Genomic DNA, 10,513 nt, shown 5'->3' with positions numbered 1-10,513 from the left:
AAAGTTTTTAACCGCCGCGCTTTCAAATCAGGAGCCACGTGACCGCCGAGCTGCCCAGCGCTCTTCTTTCAACACAGTGGGCGAGGTTCTGTGGTGCTGCCGTCTCCTATTGGTGGGAGTGGCTGGCAATCTGCTGCGTGCAGCCAATAGACGGTCCGGACTCACTGACAGTCTTAATTCATGCAGCGAAGGCGCTCTGTGGCCGCCCTCCCCACCCACAGTCCCCGGATGCCGCGCAGTTTGCTGTAACAAGCGGTTGGACAATGTGGGGAACCGGGGGCCGCAGGGAACCGGACTGATGGTGGGCGACCGGGGCCGGGGCAGAGCGCTCGGCCGGGCGGGCGGGGAGGTTGCGGTGCGTCTCTGAGGGAAAACACCGAACTGAACACACAGCCCCGGAGCTCAGGGTTTGGGGACATGCGGGAGATAGACTGAAACTTCCAGTGAGATCAGACAGTGTGTAACCCGGGGGCCCAGTGAGATCAGACAGTGTGTAACCCGGGGCCCAGTGAGATCAGACGGTGTGTAACCCGGGGTCCCTGTGAGATCAGACGGTGTGTAACCCGGGGGGCCCAGTGAGATCAAACGGTGTGTAACCCGGGGGGCCCAGTGAGCTCAGACGGTGTGTAATCCGGGGACCCAGTGAGATCAGACAGTATGTAACCCGGGGACCCAGTGAGATCAGACAGTGTGTAACCCGGGGGCCCTGTGAGATCAGACAGTGTGTAACCCGGAGACCCAGTGAGCTCAGACAGTGTGTAACCCGGGGGCCCAGTGAGATCGGACAGTGTGTAACCCGGGGGCCCAGTGAGATCAGACAGTGTGTAACCCGAGGGCCCAGTGAGCTCAGACAGTGTGTAACCCGGGGGCCCAGTGAGATCGGACAGTGTGTAACCCGGGGGCCCAGTGAGATTAGGCGCCGTGTAACCCGAGGGCCCAGTGAGATCAGACAGTGTAACCCGGGGCCCCGTGAGATCAAACAGTGTGTAACCCGACGGCCCAGTGAGATCGAACAGTGTGTAACCTGGGGGCCCAGTGAGATCAGAGAGTGGGTAACCTGGGGGTCCAGTGAGCTCAGACAGTGTGTAACCCGGGGGCTCAATGAGATTGAACAGTGTGTCACCCGGGGGCCCAGTAAGATCGGACAGTGTGTAACCCGGGGTGAATTCTGGTGATTTTCTGTAAGTCCAAACGGGTGGGACAGAGAGCTGAGGAAAATGATAAAATCAAACAGAAATACTGGACATATACTTTTCTGAAACATTGCAAAAACATTTTACACTACATTCCACTTCACAACATTAATATTCTTCTAATTTTCTGATCGGTCATAATTAGATCTCCCAGTGAATGGTGGAGTGAATGAGAAAGTTCCACAGCTGAAAGGAAATAGGGATTGTGGACTGAGGAACAACAGCAGGTGACCCAGCACAGGATTGTGAGAGCACCAACCAGGGAGCCCTTTCCGATTGAAAGCGCTTCAATAGATCGACTGGGGAGAAAGGTAAGAGAAAGTGCCATTTACTCAGATACACACTGGTCCTGTAGACAGTACACACAGATTACAAGGTAAGACAGGAAATGAGACTGGGAGAGTCTGACCACTGAGCACAATTATCCAGCATGAGGCCATGCAATGGGATGTGAAGTGAGATCAGTTTCTGTCTCTAAACACACAGTCACAGTGAATCTTGTGTGTGTTTTAGAGTAAAGGGCTTTGATCTAAGAGGTAACTCCAGTTTGAGGCAGAGCCCAGCAGATGGACCCATCTCTGTACATTAGGTGGGGCTGAATTCACACCGACACCATCAGATCTCAATGTTCAAATATTTCCCATCTGGTGAGAAAACCAATGGAAAGATTGAACCGGAAGCACATCGTCAATTCACTGATCACAATGCACAGACCAATCTGAAATACCAGCACGGCTTATCACCGACAGAATCAATTATTCATTCATGAACATTTAGAATTGTAAGTAAATATATTGATAAATACTAACATTGAAGCATTGATCACTCGAGGTATGTAGTATTCGAATATACTGAAACACAGATATGGAGAGTTGCAATTTATTGATTGCCGTCGTACTTGACCCCGAGATGAGTTTCCGAACCCATATTTCCTCAATCACCAAGTACGTTTATTTCCAGCTCCATAACATCGCCGGTCTCTGCCCCTTCCTCAGCTTATCTGCTCAAACCCTCATCCATGCCTCTGATACTACGACATTGGACTATTCCAATGCTCTCCTGATCGGCCTCACACGCTCCGTAAACTTAAGCTTATCAAAAACACTCCTGCCCGTATACTTATTCAAGAACACAGGAAGTAGCAGAGGCGTAGGCCGTACAACCCCTTGCGTCTGCTCCGACATTCAGTAAGATCTCTATTCGATAGAGAATTTCCAAGATTCACAGCTCTAAGTGAAGAAATAGCTCATCTCAGTCTTAAATGGCCAATCTCTTATCCTCATACTAGATCCTAGTTCTAGACTATCCAGCCCTTGTCAATTCTTCTAAGAATTTTATGTTTCAATGATATTACCTTCCATTCTTCTAAACTCCAGAGAATATAGGCCCATTCTACTCAATCTGTCAGCCCTCTCATCCCAACTTGCATCAATTTCCGTTTACTCATCACCCCTGAGCTCGCTGAACTACATTGGCTCCTGCTCCATCAATGCCTCCATTTCAAAATTCTAATCCTTGTTTTGAAATCCGTCCAGGACCTTGCCCCTCCCTATTGCTGTAACCTCCTCCAGCCCGACAACCCTCAGAGATCTTTGCATTCCTCCAATTCTGACCTCTTGAGCAGCCCCAATTTTCATCCCTCCAATATTGGTGGCCGTACCTTCAGCTGCCGAGGCCATAAGCTCTGGAATTCCCTCCCTAAACCCCTCCACCTTCAAAATGCTCCTTAATACCTACCCTTATGAACAAGCTTTTAGTCACTTGTGCTAATATTTCCTTATGTGACTGGGTGTCAAATTCTGTTTAATAAAGGTCCTGTGAAATGCCTTGGGACATTTTACTATGTTTCAGGCGTGATATTAATGCAATTTGTTGCAGATAACTGAAGATATTTCGAATTGTAATGTCTCTCACTGGGGTACAGTTTCCTCTGGCACTGAGTCTCACTGGAGTACAGTTTCCTCTGGCACTGACTCTCACTCGAGTGAAGTTTCCTCTGGCACTGACTCTCACTGGAGTACCGTTTCCTCTGGCACTGACTCTCATTAGAGTACAGTTTCCTCTGGCACTGACTCACTGGAGTACAGTTTCCTCTGGCACTGACTCTCACTGGAGTACAGTTTCCTCTGGCACTGACTCTCACTGGGGTACAGTTTTCTCTGGCACTGACTCTTACTGGGGTACAGTTTCCTCTGGCACTGACTCTCACTGGGATATAGTTCCTCTGACACAGATTTACTGTGCATCTAATTTGTGCTGTCCCTGCCCTGGGAGTGCTTGATGGGACAGTTTAGAGGGAGCTTTAACATGAAACTGACCAGGAGCTGTGGGTGGAAAGTTTTCAGTGCAGTGGCAGATCGTACTGCTGCTGAATTTTAATTGATAAACTACCAGCAGCGCGGTCGGGACAGACACCGAAGTTTGCCCTGTGGCAGTGTAGAGGGAACTTTACTCTGTATCCAACCCATACTCCACCTAGTCTGTGGGAATTTAGTATGAATTTGAAAGCAATTGCTAGGGTAGATAGAGAGAAATTTATTCTGCTGCTTGGGGTGTCTAGGACAAGGGGACATAACCTTAAAATTAGAGCCAGGCCATTCAGGAGAGATGTTAGGAAACACTTCTTCACTCACTGGATGGTTGAAGTGTGGAACTTTCCACAATAAGCAATCGATGCTCGCCCATTGAATAACTTTGGGCCGGTTGTGATGTCTACCCAATTACCCATTGCTTGTTCCCTTGGATTGGATCTTTATTTGTTCCTATGGTTTCATTTCAGTTTCATTGCTGGACCCACCACTCAAAGCACTTTGTCTGATCTTCCCCTGGGAATGAGCAGACTCCTCCCTCATCTCCCACACTGCACCGTCTCTCCTCCTCTTTCCCCCTTGGTTGTGTTCCACACTCTGGGCCCTGGGCCTTCCCCGGGGATTCTCAGTATGAACAGGGGGATGTGTGTTGAGACAGGATGTCCCAGCTCTCCACCTTTAAAGGGACAAGGAGAGGACCCGCTGGGCTGAATGGCCCTGCTTTATGACATCACTGCAGTGCCTAGCAACCAACCTCACTGACCCCAGCTCATTATGGGCTGGCAGTGTCTGATGGGACAGTGTAGAGGGAGAAAGACTTGGATTTATTTGGTGCATTTCACGACCACCGGACCTCTCAAAGCGCTTTACAGCCAATGAAGTACTTTTGGATTGTTGTCACTGTTGTAATAAGGGAGATTTACTCTGTATCTAACCCGGACTGTACATGCCCTGGGAGTGTTTGATGGGACAGTGTAGAGGGAACTTTTCTCTGTATCTAACCTCTGCAAAAGCAGCCCTGGGAGTTTTTGATGGGGCAGTGTAAAGGAAGCTTTATTCTGTATCTAATGTTGCTGTACCTGCCCTGGGAGTGTTTGATGGGATAATGTAGAGGGAGCTTCACTCTCTGCCTCACCCGTGCTGTACCTGCCCTGGAAATTTTGGACGGACCAATGTAGAAGGAATTTTATTCTGTGTCTAACTCACCCTGTACCTGCCCTCGCAGTCTTTGATGGGACAGTGTAGAGTGAGGTTTACTCTGTATCTAACCTGTGCTGTACCTGCCCTAGGAGTGTTTGATGGGGCAGTGTAGAGGGAGTTTTGCTCTGTATCTAACCCGTGCTGAACCTGCCCTGGGATTGTTTGACAGAACAGTGTAGGGGGAGGTTTACTCTCTATCTAATCCGTGCTCTATCTGCCCTGGGAGCGTTTCATTAGACAGTGTAGACAGAGCTTTACTCTCTGCATAACCCACGCTGTACCTGCCGTGAGTGATTGATGGGACACTGCAGATGGAGCTTTGCTCTGTATCTAATCCATGCTGTACCTGCCCTGTGAGCGTTTGATGGGTTGTTGTTGGGGAAGCTTTTCTCTGTATCTAGCCCGTACTCTACCTGCCCTGGCATTGTTTGATGGGACAGTGTAGAGGTAGCTTTACTCTGTATCTAACCAGTGTTGTAACTTCCCTGGCGTGTCTTATGGGACAGTGTAGATGGAGCTTTACTCTGTATCTAATCAGAGCTGTACCTGCCCTGCAAGTGTTTGATGGGGCAGTGTAGAGGAAACTTTACGCTGTATCTTATAGAAACATAGAAAATAGGTGCAGGAGCAGGCCATTCGGCCCTTCGAGCCTGCACCGCCATTCAATATGATCATGGCTGATCATACAACCTCAGTACCCCACCTCTGCCTTCTCTCCATACCCCCTGATCTCTTTAGCCATAAAGGCCACATCTAACTCCCTTTTGAATATGTCCAACGAACTGGACTGAACAACTTTCTGTGGTAGAGAATTCCACAGGTTCACAACCCTCTGGGTGAAAAAGTTTCTCCTCATCTCGGTCCTATATGGCTTACCCCTTATCTTTAGACTGTGGCCCCTGGTTCTGGACTTCCCCAACATCAGGAACATTCTACCTGCATCTAACCTGTCCAGTCCTGTCAGAATTGTAGAAGTTTCCATGAGATCTCCTCTTATTCTTCTAAATTCCAGTGAATATATGCCTAGCGGATCCAGTCTTTCCTCATATGTCAGTCCTGCCATCCCAGGAATCAGTCTGGTGAACCTTCGCTGCACTCCCTCAATAGCAAGCACGTCCTTCCTCAGATTAGGAGACCAAAACTGCACACAATACTCAAGGTGTGGTCTCACCAAGGTCCTGTACAACTGCAGTAAGACCTCCCTGCTCCTATACTCAAATCCCCTCTCTATGAGGACCAGCATGCCATTTGCTTTCTTTTGCCTGCTGTACCTGCATGCCTACCTTCAATGACTGATGTACCATGACACCCAGGTCTCTTTGCACCCACCTTTTTCTAATCTGTCACCATTCAGATAATATTCTGCCTTCCTGTTTTTGTCACCAAAGTGGATAACCTCACATTTATCCACATTATACTGCATTTGCCTATTCGCCTAACCTGTCCAAGTCCCCCTGCAGCCTCTTAGCATCCTCCTCGCAGCTCACACTGCTACCCAGCTTAGTGTCATCTGCAAACTTGGAGATATTACCTTCAATTCCTTTGTCTAAATCATTAATGTATATTGTAAATAGCTGGGCTCCCAGCACTGACCCCTGCGGCACCCCACTAGTCACTGCCTGCCATTCTGAAAAGGACCCGTTCATTCCCACTCTTTTCTTCCTGTCTGTCAACCAGTTCTCTATCCACCTCAATACATTACCCCCAATACCGTGTGCCTTAATTTTGCACACTAATCTCTTGTGTGGGACCTTGTCAAAAGCCTTTTGAAAGTCCAAATACACCACATCCACTGGTTCTCCCTTATCCACTCTACTAGTTACATCCTCAAAACTCCAGAAGATTTGTCAAGCATTATTTTCCTTTCATAAATCCATGCTGACTTGGACTGATCCTGTCACTGCCTTCCAGATGTGCTGCTATTTCATCTTTAATAATTGATTCCAGCATTTTCCCCACCACCGATGTCAGGCTAACCGGTCTATAATTCCCTGCTTTTTCTCTCCCTGCTTTTTTAAAAAGTGGGGTTACATTAGCTACCCTCTAATCCATAGGAACTGATCCAGAGTCCATGGAATGTTGGAAAATGACCACCAATGCATCTACTATTTCTAGGGCCACTTCCTTAAGTACTCTGAGATGCAGACTATCAAGCCCTGGGAATTTATCGGCCTTTAGTCCCTTCAATTTCCCTAACACCATTTCCTGACTGATCAGGATTTCCCTCAGTTCCCCCTTCCCGCAGTCCCTCGGTCCCCTAGTATTTTCGGGAAGTTATTCGTGTCTTCCTTAGTGAAGGCAGAACCAAAGTATTTGTTCAATTTGTCTGCCATTTCCTTGTTCCCCATTATGAATTCACCTGATTCTGACTGCAAGAGACCTACATTCGTCTTCACTAATCTTTTTCTCTTCACATATCTTTCTAAGCTTTTGCAGTCAGTTTTTATCTTCCCTGCAAGCTTGCTCTCATACTTTATTTTCCCCCTCATGATTAAACCCTTAGTCCTCCTCTGCTGAATTCTAAATTTCTCCCAGTCCTCAGGTTTGCTGCTTTTTCTGGCCAATTTATATGCCTTTTGCTTGGATTTAACACTTTCCCTAATTTCCCTTGTTAGCCACGGTTGAGCCACCTTCCCTTTTTTATTCTTATGTCACACAGGAATGTACAATTGTATTCATCCATGTGATCTTTAAAAATCTGCTATTGCCTATCCACCGTCAACCCTTTAAGTATTATTCTCCAGTCTATCCTAGCCAATTCATGTCTCATATTGTTGAAGTTTCCCTTCTTTAAGTTCAGGAGCTTAGTCTCTGAATTAATTATGTCACTCTCCATCTTAATGAAGAATTCTACCATATTCTGGTCACTCTTCCTTAAGGGGCCAGATTGCTAATTAATCCTCTCTCGTTACACAAGACCCAGTCTAGGATGGCCTGCTCTCTAGTTGGTTCCTCGACATATTGGTCTAGAAAACCATCCCTGAAACACTCCAGGAAATCCTCCTCCACAGTATTGCTACCAGTTTGGTTAGCCCAATCAATATGTAGATTAAAGTCACCCATGATAACTGCTGTACCCTTATTGCACGCATCCCTAATTTCCTGTTTGATGCCATCCCCAACCTCCCTACGACTGTTTGGTGGTCTGTAAACAACTCCAACTAACGTTTTCTGCCCTTTGGTGTTTCGCTGCTCTACCCATATAGATTCCACATCATCCACGCTAATGTCCTTCCTTACTATTGCATTAATTTCCTCTTTAAGCAGCAACGCTATCCCACCTCCTTTTCCTTCCTGTCTGTCCTTCCTGAATATTGAATGCCCCTGGATGTTGAATTCCCAGCCTTGCTTGCTCTGGAGCCATGTCTCCGTAATCCCAATTACATCATACCTGTTAACAGCTATCTGCGCAGTTAATTCATCCATTACAAATGCTCCTCGCTTTGAGACTCGAGCCTTCAGGCTTGTTTTTTTAAACACTCTCTTTGTCCTTTTTGAATTATGTCGTAATGTGGCCCTTTTTGATTTTTGCCCTTGATTTCTCTGCCCTCCACTCTTGCTTTTCTCTTTCCTACCTTTTGCTTCTGCCCCCTTTTTACTTCCCTCTGTCTCCCTGCATAGATTCCCATCCCCCTACCATTTTAGTTTAAACCCTCTCCAACAGCACTAGCAAACACTCCGCCTAGGACATCGGTTCTGGTCCTGGCCAGGTGCAGAACGCCCGGTTTGTACTGGTCCCACCACCCCCAGAACCGGTTCCAATGTCCCAGGAATTTGAATCCCTCCACCTTGCATCATTCCTCAAGCCACATATTCATCTGAGCTATCCTGCAATTCCTACTCTGACTAGCACGTGGCACTGGTAGCAATCCTGAGATTACTACCTTTGAGGTCCTACTTTTTAATTTAACTCCTAGCTCCCTAAATTCAGCTTGTAGGACCTCATCCCGTTTTTTACCTATATCGTTGGTACCTATATATACCACGACAGCTGGCTGTTCACCCTCCCCCTCCAGAATGCGTTGCAGCCACTCCGAGAAATCCTTGACCCTTGCATCAGGGAGTCTCGTTTGCGGTCACAAAATCGCCTATCTATTCCCCTTACAGTCGAATACCCACTCTTTTTCCTGCCCATCTGTGCAGCAGAGCCAGCCCTGGTGCCATGGACTTGGCTGTGGCTGCCTTCCACTGACGAGTCATCTCCCCCAACAGTACCCAAGGTGGCGTATCTGTTTTGGAGGGAGATGACCGCAGAGGACCCCTGCACTACCTTCCTTCCACTGCTCTGCTTGATGGTCACCCATTCCTTATCTGGCTGTGTAACCTTTACCTGCGGTGTGACCAACTCACTAACGTCCTATTCACGACATCCTCAGCATCGCGGATGCTCCAGAGTGAATCCATGCGCAGCTCCAGTGCCGCAATGCAATCTGTCAGGAGCTGCAGCTGGATACACCTCCTGCACATGTAGTTGTCAGGCCACAGGTAGTGTCCCTGATTTCCCACATAGCCCAGGAGGAGCATGACACGGGTCTGGGCTCTCCTGCCATGACTTAACCCTTAGATGAACTTAATTGGTAACAATGCCAAAGGTTTTTTACTGATAAGAAAAAGAAAGAAGATAAAGATAAAGAAAAACTGCTCACCAATCAACCATCCAATCACTTACCCTCTTGGCTTTGGCGTCACACCGCGATTACTTTTGACTTATTTCTTACTTTTGACCCTGCACCGGCTGCAGCTAGCTGCTCCTCCCTGAACTGCCACCGACCTGGGACCGCCGCTGGGCCTTTATAGGCCGTTGCTCGCTCCTCCCCGAACTGCCGCCGACCAGGGGCCACCGCTGGGCCCTTATAGGCTCGTTGCTCCTCCCCATCCTGTACCTGCCCTGTGAATAATTGCTGGGACAGTGTAGAGGGAGCTTTACTCTGTACCTAACCCCTGCTGTACCTGCTCTGCAAGTGTGTGAGAGAAGGTTCACGAGGTTGATTGCAAAGATGAAGGGGTTGTCACATGAAGATAGGTTGGGCCTATACCCATTGCAGTTTAGAAAAATTAGATGTGATCTTATTGAAACGTGTAAGATTCTGAGGGAGCTTGACAGAGTAGATGCAGAGAGGATGTTTCCCTTCGTGTGGGAATCTAGAACTAGGGAGCATAGTTTTAGAATAAGGGGTCGCTCATTTAAAACGGAAATGAGGAGGAATTTATTCTCTGAGGGTGATGAATTTTTGGAATTCTCTACCTCAGAGAGTGTGGAGGCTGGGTCATTGAATATATTTAAGGTGGGGGTAGACAGATTTTTGAAAGATAGGGGCGTCAGGGTCATGTGTAGTGGGCAGGGAAGTGGAGTTGAGGTCAGGATCAGATCAACCATGATCTTATTGCATGGCAGAGCCGGTTCGAGGGCCAGATGGGCTACTCCTGCTCCAATTTCTTCCGTTCTTATGTTCTATACCTGCCCTTGGAGTTTTTGATGGGACAGTGTAAAGGGGGCTTTGCTCTGTATCTAACGCATGCTGTACCTGCCCTGGAAGTGTTTGATGGGAAAGTGTAGAGGGAGATTTACTCTGTATCTAACCTGTGCTGTACCTGCCCTGGCAGTGTTTGATGGGACAGTATAGAGGGAGATTTACTCTGTATCTAACCCATGCTATGCTGTACCTGTCCTGGCAGTGTTTGATGGGACAGTGTAGAGGGAGATTTACTCTGTATCTAACCTGTGCTGTACCTGCCCTGGCAGTGTTTGATGGGACAGTGTAGAGGGAGATTTACTCTGTATCTAACCCATGCTGTACCTGTCCTGGCAGT

General features: G+C 47.7%; 1 protein-coding gene across 3 annotated transcripts in view; it reads left to right on the top strand.

Annotated features, from left to right (window-relative positions):
- The first annotated feature begins 233 nt into the window (after positions 1–233).
- LOC139273842 (zinc finger protein 22-like) overlaps positions 234–10,513 on the top strand; it is a 36,831-nt gene continuing 26,551 nt past the window's right edge. The window contains exons 1-2 of one of the 3 annotated variants that reach the window (XM_070890919.1): positions 234–301; positions 1,339–1,504. The gene's annotated coding sequence lies outside the window, so the exon portion shown is untranslated. Of the gene's footprint in view, positions 302–335; positions 356–536; positions 1,182–1,338; positions 1,505–10,513 lie in introns of those variants that run through there. The other 2 variants (XM_070890921.1, XM_070890920.1) reach the window with 2 other exon arrangements.

The sequence above is a fragment of the Pristiophorus japonicus genome, chromosome 9, assembly GCF_044704955.1.
Source record: "Pristiophorus japonicus isolate sPriJap1 chromosome 9, sPriJap1.hap1, whole genome shotgun sequence".
Classification (NCBI taxonomy): domain Eukaryota; kingdom Metazoa; phylum Chordata; class Chondrichthyes; family Pristiophoridae; genus Pristiophorus; species Pristiophorus japonicus.
Note: the sequence above shows the minus strand (reverse complement) of the source record. Positions and strands in the feature narration are given on the sequence as shown.